Source organism: Argiope bruennichi, chromosome 7 (genome assembly GCF_947563725.1).
Source record: "Argiope bruennichi chromosome 7, qqArgBrue1.1, whole genome shotgun sequence".
Lineage (NCBI taxonomy): Eukaryota > Metazoa > Arthropoda > Arachnida > Araneae > Araneidae > Argiope > Argiope bruennichi.
In genome coordinates this window covers 26,190,978-26,210,711 of record NC_079157.1, presented here as the reverse complement: position 1 = coordinate 26,210,711, position 19,734 = coordinate 26,190,978, and the positions used below count along the sequence as shown (strand labels likewise).

Genomic DNA, 19,734 nt, shown 5'->3' with positions numbered 1-19,734 from the left:
AAAACAAAAAGTACTTTTACTTCTTTAAAAAGTATCTCAACTGTGTCATGTGTATTACTACTTTTTACTTTTAAATTTAAACACTTGTATAAAAAACCCTTATATTTTTACGATATTTTTCCCCGATTTTTTTAGATTTACAAAGATATTTTTAGGTTTTATATCGCGAATCGATCAACATATTTCATTATTTCAGGACCATCGCCCTCATTATCTATAGTCCAAAATTGCAGATAAATTACTTACAAAAATTATTTAAATACTTGTTTTCTTTAAATGTATTTTGAAAAAAATTAATGCATTGATATTTAATGGTTTTTGTTGGTTTTTTTTTTTTTTTTTTTTTTTTTTTACATTTTACTCTACTTATTATATGATCAATCTAGTTATCTATTTTTAAAATAGCCATTTTTGAAAAAGTCGAATTAGAATTTGGGCTCCATTAATCTTTGTTCATCTAAGGTAAATTTAAATCTAAATTTTACTTAAAGTAAAAGTACATTAATATGAAATTATGCATAACTATGTTAAAAGTACATTATTCCGATATAATTTGTAACATATAATATAACTGCAGAAAGCATCATTCTTTTAACAGCATCATAAATATACTAACACGAAACTGAATGAAATTTCTCCAGCTTTTTTATTCTTTTCCAGACGTCTCTTGCTTTTAAAAATTAATTTTTATTAGAAACAACTTACTTTTTACTATTTCCTCCCTTTTTTTTCATGATTAGAATAGAAATAGAAAGCGACCCATCAATGCTCAGCAATTCGACTAATGAATTGTTTGCCTTCGTAATTGCTATGTATTGTTTGTCTTTGAAGAAAATCTGTTTTGAAATACTTAACGAAGGAAATCATCACGAAATTTATAAATGGTAGAAATATCCGTTTGATTTTAACTGAAATCTTTATATTCTGATTTCTTCGAATTTATATGTTTCTTTTTCTGATATGTTTTTAATTTTTACTAGTAAGTTTCTTTCTTCTTTTACAATAAACTAATTTTATTTCTGTTGTAAATAGTTTGCAAAAATAACTTTCCGATTAATTCTTTTTAATGCTATTTCGCCACACTGATTTGTCATTCACTAAGAATGTTTCACAAAATTTTAATTTGATTTGAAATTTTAATTGAAATAATTTAGATAAGGGAGCGAATACCATAAAGAAATTAATTAAAGCTTTAAAAAATAATTCAGTTAAATTCACTTTTCACTTTTTTGATTTACTGACAATAGATGGAAAATATTTATAAAATGTCCCAATTCTTAGAAATTTCCCATTAAAATTTAAATTACAACTGTATTTTTTAAATTTGCAATGAATATATGCATTTTTCTTTTATTTTTCGCTATTTTATACGAAAACTGCATTTTTGGCATCAAATGAAAAATTATTTTTAATTTTCCGCAAAAGCTATTGGTAACATAAATGGATTTCAAAAATAAACTTCAATAAAAAAAATTAGTAAGACATTATTTATTAATGCAAACCATATATTTTTTAATATACTGTCAATTAAATTTAATTGAATGTTGAAAAAAAAGTTTCAACTTTGTATATGAAAATATTATGTTCAACAAATATTTCAAAACATGCTTGATTAGTACAATTTTGGAGAGAGAATCAACCAACTATGAAATTTAGATGCGTATAAAAAAAAGTGAAAAAAAGTCCCTTCAAAAATCATGAATTAAAAAACGATTTATCAATAACTATGTTTAAAGAATAGAAACCGTTTAAAAAAATTTTGTTTGCTTCTTTCAGAGTTTATTTTGAAGGGGGAGAAAATTGCAGGAGCATTGACCTTAGAAGATATATCCTTATTTTAAGCAACTTTAAAGAAAGATAGCTATTTAAAGATGCAAAATTCTTTTTTTTTAAGCTTCTAAGTTACGCCTCTTGTTATGTAAACGATTTTTTTAAACTTCGTCTATGACTTGAAGAACTTATGTATGGAGATTTTTTTTTAAAAAAGAAAGTAAACAAGATTTAATTTCATGGAAGTCGATTATTAAATCATTTTATTTCGATTTGAAATGGTGCTCAAAACACAAATGAAATTCAAATATTCTTCAACGAGTTACGAAGCAAAACAATCAAATAAATAATTTGTAGGCAATCAAAATCAGAATTCTAATAGCTGTTCTACAATATTAAAATTAATTTTTTTTTTTTATCGTGACAAATTATTCATTGACTTGAGTAATTCGTCGCGATAAAGAATATCTAGAGAACAGTTTAAAATAAAACAATGAAAAAAGGTGTCAATATTCTAGACCTCGTCCTATTTAAAATTTATATAAATTTACACTTTTGATGAGACTACACAACAAACTTCATATATGCAGGTACTTTCTTTTTTAAATTATTGCATTCACTACGTATACACACATAAAATACATACAGCCAGTATGCTCTTTAACATATTTTTCCTTAAAATATACACAAATTAATGATTTTGGAGAAAAAGTTATACAGTTATCTATTTAACTTATTGCGTTTTTTGAATTATCACATATACATACTCACGCTAGAAATACAATTTACTTCTACAAAATTTAATATAGAAAAACAGTTCTACTTATAAACTACATGACACATTTTATTTATCTAGAGGCTTGCGTTTAACGTATTCATATATACAAGATTTCCCGATATCGGATTCCATCTAAAAGTTGGTAAGAAATCTGAAATTTTAACATAAAGACCCAGGATTGGTTTTACTATTAAGCGACCACTTAAAGACGTCACAACACGGGACATCAATCTATCAGATATTATTACAAATATTCAAGAAATTATTTTTTTAAATATAAGACTGCTTTATGTATTATATTTTTACTATAACTGGTAAAATCAAACAAGTTAATTAATTATTAATATTTAAAAGAACACATTAATAAAAATTATTAAAATATCCACCACCCCACCATTTTGTGCAACTTAAAAATTACTTTGTAAATAGTTAAACAAGTACAATAATGTTTTTAAGGAAATTTGTTTATATTTGATTATAGACGTGAAAAAAATTAGAACATATTCATTGCAAGTGCACATTTTTTTAGTGTGTGCGTGTGTTTATGGACATCAGAGACCCTCGCACCGACCCTTTAAGGCCGAATGACTTAATTCCCACTTATGTATTTCTTGTGTACAACCGACCATCCCACCATCACTGAATAAAGCAGCATCGACAATAAAATGTACTATTCATGTACCAATGTACCAATAAAATGTACTATTCAAACTCAGATGTATCGAAAATACGAGGTCGAAATTTTGACGGTTGCAATATTACAAGACACGAAACAAATCAAATAAGCTTTTTTCTTTAATTACTTGCAGAAGTGATATTGAACAAAATTCGAAAACTCATTTCTTCTGAAAAATTATTTAAAGAATGAGATTTTAATAGTAAGTACCTGCATTCAAGTATGCACATCGCGATGAATTTTTGTAATATGCAGGGTTATGACACAGGAAAACGGTTATGAATGTCATATACGGCGAGTTCAGCTTTCTGTAGCCTCCAGATCAAGTATCAGGGCCTGAGAAACACAGAAATAGGGGGCGGTTAAAAGTGACAGATAGACGACAACCATTCTAGTTAGCTTCAGCTGTCGTCCACATGGGGCCGCCAAACCACCGGAAATTCGCCCCCATCCGGAAATGCAGTCACCGTGCATGATGTAACGATGCTTTCATTAGTTAATGCATCCATTTTATATCTACATACGAAAGACAGTTCTTTCTTTTTTTCCCCTCCTTTTTTTGCTTTTGGCGTTTTAATTGCCTTGTCTCGCGTGGGCTCAATTCTATTGACGAAGACCTTCACAGTTGAAACTAATGCATTATGGATGCGAAAACACTGCGCAATATTTGGAATTATTATTTCACAGTTGTATATAGAGCTAGCTGCAATGCCCAGTGTTGCTCGAAATGAAATTTTTATGTTTTTTGTTAAAAAAAAACTTATAGTTCAATTAATTATTGTAAAAAACCCCATTAAAACCTTGCTTATACTAATTTATTTATGTAACCCAGCTGAAAAGTAAGAATATATTTCAAGAAAGCACTAAGGCAGCACTAAAAGAGCATGAGAAGAAAGAACTTTTTAAATAACTCATTTTTGATGAAAGAACTTATTTTATAAACATAAAATCTTTCCATCTTCTGTAAATTTGTTTTTAGTAAGAACACTTAAGAATTCTTTTACAACCAACGAAAAAAATCTTTCCAAAAATATAAAATACAGCAGTTCTATGTCTCGCCGTTGCCTGGCAACAGTACATATTTATTCTTTTTTTTTTTTCCCCTCCAAAATCATCTTCATGCTTATCATCATGATAAAAATTGATGCAAAAATAATATAGAAATAAAGTTGGTATCATTGAAAAGGTTAAATTTTAAAATGACACAAAAATTTTTGTTCCTGGAAGATTTTTCCTAAAAATTGCATTGAAAAGTATCCAAAATTTCTGCTAATTGCAAACCTACTGAATATTTAATTAATTTTTGCTGTTGAAAAACCGACAGCATTCTTTTTCTCTTAAATAATAAGAATATAAAGTTTAACTGAATTCGGCCCAACTGTTTAAGACAAGATGAGGAAGATATATGGATAGTCACAGTCTTTTATTTAAGATAAGAATAACATGAATCAAAAACTAAAAGGCGAAACTTTCTAGATATTGATACAAATATTCACTAGAGAATTCTTTTAGAAATTGAACGAGATACTTGTTTTTAAATAAAAAGGATTATTTGTTTAGAAGGATTACAGAATTCTGCCATACCTTCAACATTTAAAGAAGATCATAGAAATATAATCATAGAAATAATATCTTTATATAATCATAGAAATTAGAAAACATTACATAATGTCTAAAAATAACAAGTAATTTCTTGATTTGAAAAGAATAACTCTCTACATGTTAACTCTTAATTCCTCTTGATGCCATTGAATTTCCTAAATATTATTTTCAAATTTTAAATGGCTCATAAATTCTCTCAAAGAAATCTTTACAAAACCTTAGGATGAATGAAACCATTGGAATCAAACGTCGTAGAAATAATGAATATTAAGAGAAATTTCAGAAATCATTACTTATAATAAAGATGAATATGTGAGTGTTTATTGGCGCTCAATAAGCTAGACCGTTTGACCTAGAACTACCAAACCTGGCACATATATATACTTTGAAGGGCGAAAATGTGTAACTTAAAAGATTTTTTTTTTTTTTTTTGCAGTTTTATTTAGAATTTTAATTAAAAATTAAGCAATACGCCGATGTTTTTACGCAATAACTTCCAAAAATATAACAGAACAAAAATTATTTTTACATACACATATAATTTAAAAAATTATTTTTTCCAGTATTCGAATTTTTTGCTGTTTAACTTTTTTTCTACATTTAATTAATTCTAAAGAAGAAAAAAAAAAAATCGTGTTTTTTAACCAGACTGCAAAGATACCCAAGAATTCCGAACGAATATTAAACGCATTAGAATGATAATGAAAAGAACATAATTCTGGGAGAACACCAAAATTTTGATAAAGCAAAGTTCCGTTTCAAACCGTTCAAAGTATGAATTTTCGTTTCAAACCTTGACATAAATCTATAAATTTGGCTAAAATATCACATATTTAATTTCACTCGTCTATCTGTAAGCATCTTTGAATATGATTTGACAGGCGGACATAATTCCAAAGACATCTTTTTTTTTTTTTTTTTTTTTTGATTTAAAGAAATCCAAAGAATTGAAATGCGTCAAAATTTCGAACACGACGTCATTTTATTTATTTATTTATTTTTAATTTAAACACGTCGTTTTTGTATCATTCATATATGAGACAGCAAAAATAAATAAATAAATAAATAAAATAAAATAAAATAAATAAATCTATAAAGAATAACAAAAATTTAGCGTACAGAAAATAAGAAAAGTCGAATACATAGCTAATCTGACTCTGAATTGATTTAAAATAGCTTGTAATCAACAACATATTTCATCTTGGTAATTATAGTAATCAATTATTAATTAAAATTCCATTTTTAATTAATGAATAAATTTTCTTTAAATAGGTAACCTGGTCATACTCAAATACGTCATCCATCGGTGCCGGTGCAAAGGTATGGGGTAAATTATGTGCGAGGAATTCGCGGGTAAACGACTTCACATGACAACACTTGAGGTCACATGTGCGACGGCGGTCGTTATCCATCGTTCCCAAAAATATCCCATGACCCGCCCTCACACTTCTAGTAGCGGTGGGAATAAATAATTCCGGTTTGTCCCTCTTCCAGAACACTCGAAACTAAAAGATGACGGATCGTTTGGGAGAAGGGGCTGATCGCCATGTGTCGCTGATGCTGATTCATCCGATGAAGGAATAACAGCTCAACCATCCATGATCATTCGATACGATGACGAGTCATATCATCTAGCTATCAAGATGGAATGTGAGTTGCCAACGTAATTTGATAAATTCTGCAGCAAATTAGGAAATGAAATTTTGAAAAGATATTATTCTGTTTTCGTTGAAATATTTATTATTTTTTAATATTCTAAAAATTTCTTTGAAAAAATGAGCATTTTTTTAAAAGAGTTTCGGAATGATAAAGATCAAAAATGGTATTTTAAATTTAATTGTATCATTCTTGGAATAATAAGTGTTACAAATGGAAAATTAGAAAAACAAATCAGTATGAAATCAAAGGATATCTCTAAGAGGGGAATCAATGCTTTTATTGTGCGAAAGAGAAAGATGGAAACGAAACATATCACTAGATCCAGTACCAAATGAAATACTGAGTTTTAATAACGAATCACCATTTCGAATAAAATAATATATTATAATTTAACAGAACACTTGACTTTAAAGAATATTATCTTTCTTTTTTATAGCTAGAAACATTCACGTAATTTTTGGTAAGGCAATTAGACTTCAAAATTGATGCAAATAACAAAAGAAACAGAGCATTAGCAATTTATATAAACAGCCTCATACTTTAAATTCTAACAAAAAATAACGAATTAAAATCCTATTTAAATAATAAAAAGACAAAAATAATTTGAACTATGGTTTGTTCCGAATTAAATTATCATTCCATTCGCATTTTTGAATTCCACAATGGACCTTTTCTTAATTTAGAAAATATTTTTTCAAAGTGTCTGTATTAATAACTGCATTTGAAAACCACACTAACGGAAATTTTTTAAAAATTTATTTACTCATGCTTGAATTTAAATAATTTAAAGAAAGAGGATTACATCTTAATGTGAAATATGTTTAATTTATTCATAATTCCTTTGTTTTTATTTCGCTCTGTGCTTGTCATAGGGATATTTAAATTTAATCTATTTTCGTTTTGAAATGTTGTATGAAGAATTTGACTTTAAAAATACATATATTTTTTCTGAACATTCATACATTATTTTTTGAAACCAATTATATCATCACTTTTTCTTCCGAAGATTTTCTGTATTGTTTTCGAATTAATTATTAATATTTTCTTAATATGCCGAATTACTGACTTCCAAATTTTCAATAATTTATTTTAAAAAGATTACTTTCAATAATTTGTAAAATGGAGACTATTTTCTAGTGAAATCAGTGAAATAACGGAAAATATCTGCATATCTACACTAATTCAAAGAAATTTATTTTCAACTATTCGATGAAATACTAAATGTTTAGAATTATTTATTAAGAGTATTTTTATTCGAAAAAAAGATACGAAAGAATGATTTCTTCGAATTTAATAAATGATTCGCATTATTACTAAAACAATTCTCTGTTCTCGCTCTGCAGTAAAGTCAATCATAATTCATCCTGAAAGACCAGTTCACTTTTCAGGAACAATGTTTTCTCGATAAAAAGTAACAATGGCTAGTTTTTCTTCTAAGAGTATTGTCCGTTCCAAAACACACAATGGAAACCTCAGTTCTGTTCTTCGTAATTTTCTTTCTATTTTCAGCTGTCGTCCTGTAAGTATAATGTTTAGATTCTAAGGCTTTTGTCACCACTTCAATCGAACAATCACAGCTTTCTTAAAAAGTTATGACAAATATGGTTTGGCGACAGTGAATAGCAAAAGTCGCCTTACGTTTATGACACACATTCCATAAAAACCAGACGATAAAATTATTCTTTGGTTCGTAACTGTTTTGTCTAGTATAGAAATGGGAATACGATGACGTCATTGAGCATAGTACAACGAATGAAAAGTCTCATTTTTTAACAGAGAACATTTTAATCTTAGCTGAAAATGGCATCTACTGGCGTCTCAAAAACGACAGAATAATAAAGTAAAAAAGATCCGTTATTTAAGATGTGAAATGACCGTCAATGAAAACTAAACAAATACAACATAAAAAGAAATTTTACAATCAGAACTATAATGCAAGAAAATGATTCTTAAAAAAAAATTTTTTTTCTTTTAAATATAAAATCTTAAGATGATAAAACATAAAGTAAAAAAGAATTAAAAATTCATTTAAGATATTATTTTTACCACATAAAAAATACTCCATAACAAAAGTAGATAATGTACTCCTTCATAAAAAGTTCTCAAAAAGTAAATTTTATATAAAGCAAAAAAAAAAAAATATATATATTCATAAGGGGTTTTAATTTTTGAGAAGACTAATTCTTTTTGTTGATGGAAGCAATTATTACTTACTTTAACGCTGGATTAAATAAATGCAATGGGGAAAACTAAAAATCAGAATTCGTTCCTTTTACATTAAAGATATGCAATACATCATAGTCACAGCTATTCGTTTCTCGTCGCCTTTATCTCCCAATCGATGCTTCTAAGTAATAATGTAATGATGCAGTTTCACGAAGACCTGAATTACTGAGCAAAGCTTCAGACTTGGCAGACTTATATCAGAATGGATCAAAAATGATGAATGGAACAATTCGTAACATGAAATTTTCATGGATACCTTCAAGTAAAAATGGGGAGAGCCTCGATGTGATCGTAAATTCAGAAAGATGATGTATGAATGCGAAATGGGGACATCTCCTCCCCTATGTCATCGTCTTTATCCTTTTTTTTCGTGTCAAACTTTTCCTCAGGCATTTTCTAGCAAAAAAGGTAGCATAAAAAAATCGAAATTTGAAAGACAGGCATGGGAATGAATTGCTGTCAATTTTATCGACAAAATCATATGAATGAGTTATAGATAAAATTAGAAATCAACCCACCAATTTACTTTTTACTCTTGATTCAAACTGTCATTCGAACTATTTTTTTAAAGGGACAGTGAATGGTTAGATTAATATTCCAATAAGAAAAAGAGAATAATAATTTTTTTTTTCTTCTTCAAATAAACAATTTCAAGAGTTTATTTATTTATTTTGAGTGTGCTTGTGTGTGTGTCAATATTCCATACAGATAAATTTATCACAGTATAAGGAAAAAGTATAAAAACAAGTAATTAAAAAAAAACTTTCTAAAAATAATTTTTCATACTATTTTCAAATACGTTATGATAATATTACATGCATATATGTTAGAAATAAAATTATTTTTTTTAGAACTTTTTAAATTTTTTTCTATTCATGGTCAATTTTTGGTGAAAAAAAATAAGCACTCACTTTATCAAAAATAAATAAACCGAACAGCCCATTTAATAAAAATTTTGTATTCTTGAATATCACAAAAATATTTTGAAAGTAAAATACTTTTCTATAAATGAATCCAATTAAATTTTTAGATTCATCAATATTCGGTATAAAAAAATATTTTCTAATATTTGAAATACAACAAAAAATGTAACTAGATACGTCCTCGTTTCCAATATCATTTTTTCCCCTTCATTTTTTTTTTTTTTTCACTATTATCATTTTACAACAGTTTTTTCCCAAGAAATCAGGTTACCTATCAGCCAATAAGCATAAAGGATGAAAAATTTCTCCCGTTAGACGTATAAAATGATGATAATACAAATCTGCAAAATCTTTTCGAGTAAGTACCAAGTACCCATTTTCGCTAAGCTCCACTCTCATCATATAATCCCCTAAACGACCAAAAATCCATTTCTCTGTCTCCTTTAGGAAGAGAGTAAAGAAACCAGATACATTTTTTTTGTGTGTGTATGTGTCCTACCCCCCACCCCCCGTTTTCCTCATTCAGAAACCCTACGACTTTGCAGACTTCCTCATAGGATTATGCAACTCATAAGGAACTGGGTGCAGGTCCCATATCGCTTTTAATATCCCAAGTGGGGATTTTATGTATGAAGTGGTGGATTTGGTAAATGCCCCTGCCTAATCGGCCGTGAGGGCAGATGGATTCAATGTCCAATAGAGAGATATATTATATCCACATATATGATTCGGTGGGGGTGAGGAAACTACTGTAACTTTTTTACAAAATTTCCTTCCCTCTCAGTTACGGTTACAATAGAAACACTTTAGGCACGGATACTGCTTTGTTATATTATTCTATGAACCCCCAGTGGGGTCTTCTATGGGCTGGAGGGGGCATGAGCAAATATTGCTGCAGCTGCAGTCGAAGATAAAAAGTAGAACGCTCTTCATCTAAAAGCGCACGAAAGATTGCCAAGTATCAATATCTATGCAGAACATGGGAGAGATAAATATATCAAAAAATCTTATCGGGCACAGAATATAAAAAGTGAAGGGGGTTTTGCCCAAAAATATATCAGAAGAAAAAAGTATTCTTATTTTTTAAAAATCAGTTTGGAGCTCCCTAAATTTATTCAGAAATTTATCGAGTATCGCCAAGTGAACAGTTATTGTCCAATTTTATCAATGCGAGAAGGAAAAAAATAAATAAAACGTGAAAATTCTCAAATTGAAATAATCCACTTAGACAGGAATAATCATAGACAGATACCATTTTTCTATACTCATTGGAATTTAAAACAAGTTTAAAACCAATGTAGTGAGATTAGTGTTGTACTGCTCTTAAACTCAATGTTTAGATTTATATTTATATCGAATCAATCCATTAAAAAAAACTGAAGAATTTGGACTTGTAATATTCTTTTTCCAATCAAATCAATTACAATTTTACTTTTAAAAATACGCACAAATTTCTTTCATTTCCATCATTTTAATGAAAATGAAAAGATATATATTAATGAAAATGAAAAGATATATATAATGAAAATATAAAGATATAACATAGAGGTATAGAAAGGACTATTAACTCATTTGTAGCCAAACAAGTTGAAAAGTTATAAATTTACGAAATAATAATATAATTTTTAAAACAATTATTCGACAAGAATAAATACGAAAGCGTATGAAAATTTTTAATATTGTATGAATATTATATATAAAATCACAGGTTGATTTAATTGATATTCATAAAATATTAAACATTACATCTATTTAAAAATCTAAGAACTGAATTTTCGATTAATTTCGACCTTCACGGAATAATGCATATAAGAACGAATAACGAATAACTACCTCCCTATATCAAGAATTATTTTCTTTCAAGAACAGCTTTCGAAAGGCAAGAAAGATCTATTGCGAAATAAAAGAAAAATGAGTCACCAATATAGTAATTACTGACTTTTTTTTTTCTTTCTTCCGGGATTCTTTTCTCGAAAGTTTTGCTAATTATTTTCCAGAAAACAGAGACCAAACTTTTCCTACTTTGATTCATTTTTAAAAAGAATATTATCGGTTAATCATTTGCTCCAGTGAATGAATTGTTTCGTATAAAACCTTTGGTTTTGCATATATTTGTAAATTAAAAACAAAAATATGTATAATACTAAATAATAAATTCATTTTGTTGATAAAACTTTATTACCATGTTTTTTTTCCTACACATCATTCATAGAGTTTTATTTTAAATAATTATTCTCATGAACAAAATATAAAAAGTTTGTTTTTCTTTTTAAAGGACAGACGTCATTTTAAACTAGTTAATTGAAAATATATTCTTCTGATTTCAGAAACAGCAGATGTTGTCAGTAAAAGTAGCAAACGATTCAAATATTATTCTAAACAGTTACCGTTCCGGCAGCATAACGGAACTGAAAATAAATCCGAAATCTTAAATGGATTTATCAATAAAACTTCCAGGTGCGTGCCAAATATGCATGAGAAGTGGTGATATAAGGTTTCATATCTTATCCATTTATGTTAAATAAGCACAGATGCAGCTTCCCTGCTGTTCCTGCGTTTGCGGTAACAGAATACGACAGCAGATATTTGAACGGCACAGCGCCTGCAATTGAGTCATATCGTGATTTACTAACCGTATAGACAGCAATAAGCAGACTTACAGAGCAGGAGGAGGAAAATTTATGTATGAAACAAAAGCAATGGTCCATGAAAACAATTAGCACAATTCTTTAACTGAAATACATTAAAGATTCTGCTCCATGTCCATTCGTCTATAAACTAGGTATGAAAATAAAAAAAATATTAACAATATTACATTCGTACGAACAGCTTAAAGATAAAAATGAAAGGAATTCAGAACAACTAAGTATATACTTTGCATCTGGCAACACAAATAAAATATAGATTTACAAATTTTGTTAAGCTCGTGTCTGTTCTTTTGGAACACTTTTGCAAACTTATATTTAACTGGACTCATTTCATGTTTGCAAAGATGGAATTTTGGAATCGATATATTGAATCTGGTGTGCCATTTTGGAAATTTTATACACGTGTATTTTCTATTACAGTACAATATTTTAATATTTTCCTGTATAATATTTTAATAATTAATTTAATTAAATGTTCATTATATTTGAGTGGCACCATCTAGGAATGAATTTTTGAAAAAACTGATTACAAGATTTCATTTTATTCATAATAATCAATCATAAATTAACGATTAAAAAAAAGAAAATAATTTTTAAAATAATTGTACATTTCGGCATACTAATAAAAATGTGTTAAAAAATTCTTTATATTATTATTTTTATCATAGTTCGTTGTGAGTTAGCTAAAATTATCGCAGTTAATTAAACCTGATTTCTTAAATATAATAAACAATTATTTTATTACTTATATTAGCCACCTAGTGATCAGCTAGTTAGTCGGTCAGGAATACGAATGTTTATACCGCATTAAATTTCTTATGTCTGTATAACTTCATGTCAGTGATTCCTCCAAGAAGATGTTTTTAAGAACTACACAGACATTAAAAAGTATAGTTTTTCTTTAGTTTTCATCAATAAAAGAAAATCACGAGATTAAATAATTAACCGAACAACGGAAGTGGCTTGAATTTTAGTTCTATAACGAAATTCATTCTTAAATATCATGCAAAATAACAATAATAATAATTTTTTTTAAAAAAATCCTAAAATTGAAGAAAAATTTGCAAAGGCAAAATGGTGTCATTAAAAAGGACTTTATTTAAAATTTTAAAATGATGTAAAAATTAGTTTTTTTACAATTATATTTTCTAAGGTTATTCATGAAAACTATCACAAATTTCCCTAAATTGTGAAAATAATAATAAAAAAAATTTAAAAAATCGCTTGGAGATGCTTATTTTCATTTCCATCCTAAGTATGTAGATATATCCTAAGTATGTATTTGTTATATATCCTAAGTATGTATGTGTTCTAGGTCAAACGGTCTGGCCTGTAGAACAACACTACACGTACAGACACACACACACATTCATTTTTATTAACAGTAATTAAAATTTCTTCTGTTTTTGGAAAATAAGACAAAAACCTATGATTAAACAGTGTGCTTCAATTCAAAGTGCTTATGTATGAAAAGCTTGAAAAAGCGATCGAAAATTAAACTGATTAAATGTAAGCAGTGTCCTATTTATCTCGTAGGCAACCAACACAGGGAAAGAAAATATTCGATACAAAAGAACTGAATGAACACTCGTCATTCTATAAGCGGATTATGAATGCTTCACTCGATCCGGGTCTGGGGAGAAAGAATCCTCGAGAGAGCCCCGCTGACACCCCTTTCTAAATGGGGGCTCGCTTTACAAGTCAAGAGTCCATTTTTCACCGCAAAAGACCGTCTGGCGACTCATTTCCCAGGTGAGGCGCCTATTTTTTTTAATTAGATAAAATCAAATGTGCCTAAAAAGAGATCAGGGAGAGGGTTTTTAAATTATGCAATTCCGTGGTGCCGCATCTGTCAAATAGTAACCTTTTTTAAATAGTGGAATGCCGTGTGGTTTAAAAGGGGGCGGGATTTTTTTTTTTTTTTTTTAAAGTTTTAAATCAATTCGTTGGAGAAAAATGGGCGGTGGTTTTTCCAACGATTAATAATTGTGCGCCCATATCAGGAATTATTAAAATGCAGTTCACGGTGCCTTTTGTGAAGTTCTATATTTAAAGTAAAATGTCGATACCTAACTCATAAAAAGGGCCTTATTTTCCTAGTATATATTAAAATATTTTGGACAAAGACTAATCTAAGAAGAACATTATTTAGTTAATTCACTTGATCTGCTAATCAATGCGGAAAATTGACAATTAATTAACAAACCAAGGCACTTTTTTAAGGTTTCAGCTAAGAAACTGAGTCATTTAAAAATCTGATAAAAAGTCAAGCCAACCTTCTTTTCAAACTTTCGATGTTGACACATTATTTCTCAAATTAATTATCTCTATTATTAATTAATCAATTTGATTTGTTAATTAGTTTTACTAATAGATGGTAAATTAACAAATCAAAACACTTCTCTATGACTTCAGATAAAAAAAATTGAGTCATCTAAAAATTTGAGAGAAATCAAGTCAACCTCCTTTTCAACCTTCGTTATGGATTTGTTACTTTCCAAAAATAAATATTCTGCCTAAAATTTATTAATTCCAAAAATAAATTCACTAATAGTAAAGATGTGTGTGTGTGTGTGTGTGTGTGCTCTATAGGTCAGATCGTTTCATCTACAGCTATTAAATTAAATTTCGCATATATATACTTTGGAAGTTGTATATGTACTCCTGGGAATGATTTCTTTGAAATTTTAATTAATTAAAAATTAAGTAGAATTTGTTGCGTTTTCCAGCATAATGAAATTTTCAAAAATATTTTCACAAAGATAAATTTTACATCGGTCAAAAATTAAAAAAAAAAAATGTCTTTTTAATGATGCTAAATTAAAAAACGGGCAAATTCTTTCTGAATTTTGGTGTCTTTTTAAATCTTTTTTCTCCTAATTTTTAACAATAATTCATATCGCTTTTATTTTTCGACAAATATTTGATCACATGACTTTTTTGTCCATTGTTGAAAGCTCAAAAAGAATTCTATTTAATATTTGTGTAGTTTGAATAAAAGTTACAATACCTCGAAAGTTGGAATACAGATGAATTGGACATTTGCGTTTTTAATAGCACGATGATATATATCATAGGAGAAAGGTGCATTTGAACAATTAGCATTGAACTTACGTAATGAACTTAATTGAACTTACGTAAAACAGTTAAAATAACATAACATTAAATTTTGATAATTTGCCGGTATCTAATAATTTGTTAATTAATCTAATAATTCTGATAATTTGCCGATAGTATCTAAATAACTTAAGTGAAATTAATTTTAACCAACATTAATGCCGAATCAGCTGGTCGCCAAAGACGACGAGTTATTAATAATTTTGATTATTAAACACATATGTGTCAAGTTGTTGGTTAATATTATATATATATATATATTGTAATTTCGGAAACTATGAAACTATTAAGAGATAACAGTTAAAGGGAGTAAATTAGTTTCTCATGTACATATAAAAATGTATACTTCCCAAAGCTTTACAAAGAGTTAATGAACTGTATAAATAGCAACAAAAAACGTTTCGACATTGTAATAATGCAAAGCGATTTTTTTAATCACCTTTTATCAGCATTTTTCTTCTTTACAGATTTCTGGATTCTTCTACTTAAAAGATATTTTTGAATTGTTCATGGTAGCTTTGAAATTTTCGATGCTCTTTCAAATTGTTTATTCAGCAGAAGAACTTTTTCTATTTTATTTTGTTTTATAAATTAAGACAAAAACAATGTCAGATAATGTTGTTTTTTTAACTTACTTGCGGATTTTTTATTCTGAATTATTAGTCTCAGTAGAAAAAAAAAAAAATGAATTAATATCATATTTTGGAGTTTTGAAAGTTTTCATAATTAATTGTAACTTCAATTTCACAGTCAGACTTTTAAGACTCATATTTCTCTTTTATTATAATATAAAAATACATTTTTTCAAAATTTTCCGTCAGACAATATAATTTGTGGAGAGGAAAAAAAAGGAAAAAAAAAAAAAAAAAAAAATAAGAAGACTCCGATGAAAATTAAATTTGCAATCTGGTCATATTAAATCGATAAAAACAGTGGAACATAAAATATACAGAAATAGAGCTAATTCTGGCCGAGAAAGTAAGTATTTTCTTACTAGAAAACAAAGACAAGGTAGAATAATAAAATTCAAAATTCAGAAAAAAAAGCAATGATTTCGGTTTTATGTTTGATTCTTTTGTGAATGAATTCAGTAAATATATTCTGAATGAAATAGCATAATCAGCATTTTACTATTTTTCTTTTTTATTGTTCTTTTAAAATAAAAATTTAATAAATTAAATAAAAGTTGTTGTTTCTTGAAAAAGAATCTACATGGATTCAATCGATAAAATAGCATTGCATTAATGAAATATTTTGCCATCTGTATTAAAAGGTGGTAGATAAGTAAACATCGTGGAATATTCCGTCATTTGATGCAAATGGGCTAATGAATTTCCAAATTTACAAGCTGAAATATCAATGCCAGATAAATCATAAAAATAACATTTCTTTATTTTAAGTCTGAGAGAAATACGACACAATAAAACAAACGGTCTTAGATAATATCCAATTTATGTAAATAACAACCTATAAGATGCGGCTTTCTTTTCCAAAAATATAAATGCATTTCGTTTAAAATAACTTTGGTTTATCTTTCTTTTTTTCTCAAATTAATCACATCACTCACTCACTCCGGGCAAGCTATTTTATCACTGAAATATTTCAAAATAGAAAATAGTCTAAGAAATATAGAAGAATTCCTCGAAAGAATCCAATTACAAAGAGTAAAAAGATTATTTATCTGAGGAAAAATTCCTTTAAAAGTCCGAAAGCTGTTTGTAAAACCTCCCAAACGTGAAAAAGAAAGACGGATTGATAGAACAGCCATCTAGAAACAAAAAAAGAAATGCACCCTTAGCCAAAAATTCAATCTAACAATCTGAAAGGTTATTGCTTTCCAAAAGGAACAACTTACGAGACCTTAACCTCAAATTACTGGAAAAGAAACTCAAGACAAATTACTACGATAGTTCTACTGCAGAAAGGTTGGTAACAGGGTACACTCGAGGAAATAAAACGAAAAAGAAAAAAATAGAAAGCCAATTGCTCCACAGATAGGGAAAAAAAAGTTGTTACAAGCTACGAACTACGTTCGCTATTTAGTAACAGGCTTTGCAATCGCTTAACATCATTTTGATTTTAAAGGAATCACTCGAAACCAGAAAATTACTTTTCTGTAAGATAAAAGAGTTCTTCCCTTTTCTCCTAATCGTGTTCTAGAACCTTTTTTCTGTGAAAAGGCACATCTCTTTTATTAATTTTCGTCGAACGCGACTTGAACTTTTGGCAGACCCATCGTTTTGAGTGATTGCATGCAAAGCTAACAAGACAACCAATAATAATTACTCACTTCCCAACGCCATTTGCCGTTTTATCACTAAACTGACAAAGCGATGCTTCATTTTTGAAATGGAGTAGTGAAGGTTGAAGTTACACTACTATTTCGACTGAAGAAACAATATAGTGACATCTATTTACTACGTCATTTTGTCTTAATTTCTATTTATTCTTAATAATTTATTTTTTCTGAGTTCTCAGGGTTAAATTTTTTTTTATGGTGCTATATGTATTTATTCGAAAGTGCAATAAAAAAATATATAGGAAAAATATTTTCAATTACTTTATATAGAATCTAAAATCAAAATTCTGGACGGAAACTAAAACAGTTTTTTTCCTGACAAAATTAAAATGTGAACATTTTTTAGCAAGCTCAACTAAAGTAAAAAATAAACCAAGGAGGATTATGGGAATGAAGATACACAATCTAATTTCTATCTGTTGTAACAGAATGATATAAAATGGAATGATTTATTCAAGAATGTGATTTAGTATATTGTCACGCATTCCGCTACAAAAATTGAAGATATAATAAATGCCTACTACAAATAAGATAATTCAAGAAGAATTATTACAATAAAATAACACAAGTATAATTCTGTGTTTTTCATTTATTTAAAAAAGTTGAAATTTTAAAATATTTTAAATTTTATTAATAATTAAACTAAACTCAGTGGCACGACAGCCCATGTGGGTCAAGGCCTACAGTGCCCATATCTGCTTTCGTGATCGAGGGCCCTGGGGTGCAAAGCATATGTCCTGGTTAGGTGGTCAGCCTAACGCGGAACTCCAAGTGTTTGGTTCCCAAGCATGCTTGGTCCTCAGTTTATCGGCCACTGAAGGGATGAAAGGCTGAGTCGACCTTGCCCAACCAGAGGATAAATTTTATTAATATTTAATACAATAACTAAAATTATAATGAAATCGCGTTATAGAGCTTTATAGTATTATTTTATTTATTTAAAAAATTAAAACTTTAAAATATTTTAAATTTTATTAATATTTTAAACAATAATTACAATCATTATGAAATCTTGTTATAAGGATGTATAATATTACAATGTGTGTTTAAAACAAGCAGTTTGTCGAGTTTTGAACCAAGATTCGACAGGATATCGTTTAGAGCAGTTTCTTGAAGAAAGTACAGAAGTGATTGTATTGAACAAACTAAAATATATGATGGTATTCGTTAAAAATTTTTTTATCTTTTACCATTTCCCTTTCTCCCTACATTTTTAAGTTGAAAAATTTACAGTTTAATTAACTGTTTTAAAAAATTCATCAAGACTTGCTTATATTTCAGTATTTCAGAATAAAAACTTAATTAAATATCATATGCGGAAAAAATGAATCTATTTCAATATTAGCCCTCGAATGGAATGCTAATTAAAGCCAGATTCATCAGAAATCCATCCATAAATTCTACACGAAAATCTTTTTTAATCTAAATGAAAACGATTTGTGCAACTTTACATATAACAGACGAGAACATTAGAAAGATAAATAGTAATCAATTTTATGCAGACAACTTTTCAATTTTCCAACGCGCAACTTCCAGATATACACAAACAAAAAATAAAATTAAAACTATCTAATTAGTAAAATGAATGTTTATTATTTTCATTATTTAATAACAGTTTACTGTTTTTGCATTTATTAGCTTTAATTTCTGACATTTAAAAATAATTAGTTAACAGTTGACACGAGAAAAATGGTTTTCTGAAAATCAGTTAATTCTAACGCATTGTTCCTTTCTTATGATTAATAGAAGACCGATAATAAAGAATTAGATTAATGTTTACTTGTAATCTGTTATTCACGGCGAAAATAAAGTCATTTCACTTTTGATGAATGGTGTGACAAAAGCCGATGCGAACAGGAGGTAATTAATAACAGATCATAAAATATTTTTCTTCTTTATTTTCAAATTCTGTTACGAATAAAGTATAAAAATACATATAATATGCTTAAATTTAATATTACTTTATTCTTTACATCTTTATTCTTAAAATTCATTCAAGCTTGGAAAAATAAATTTTTTATGATTTACTTCGTTCC

General features: G+C 28.0%; 1 protein-coding gene across 2 annotated transcripts in view; it reads right to left on the bottom strand.

Annotated features, from left to right (window-relative positions):
- The window catches only part of LOC129975037 (roundabout homolog 1-like), a 213,157-nt gene that overhangs the window by 22,478 nt on the left and 170,945 nt on the right, over positions 1 to 19,734 (bottom strand). The window lies entirely within an intron of this gene.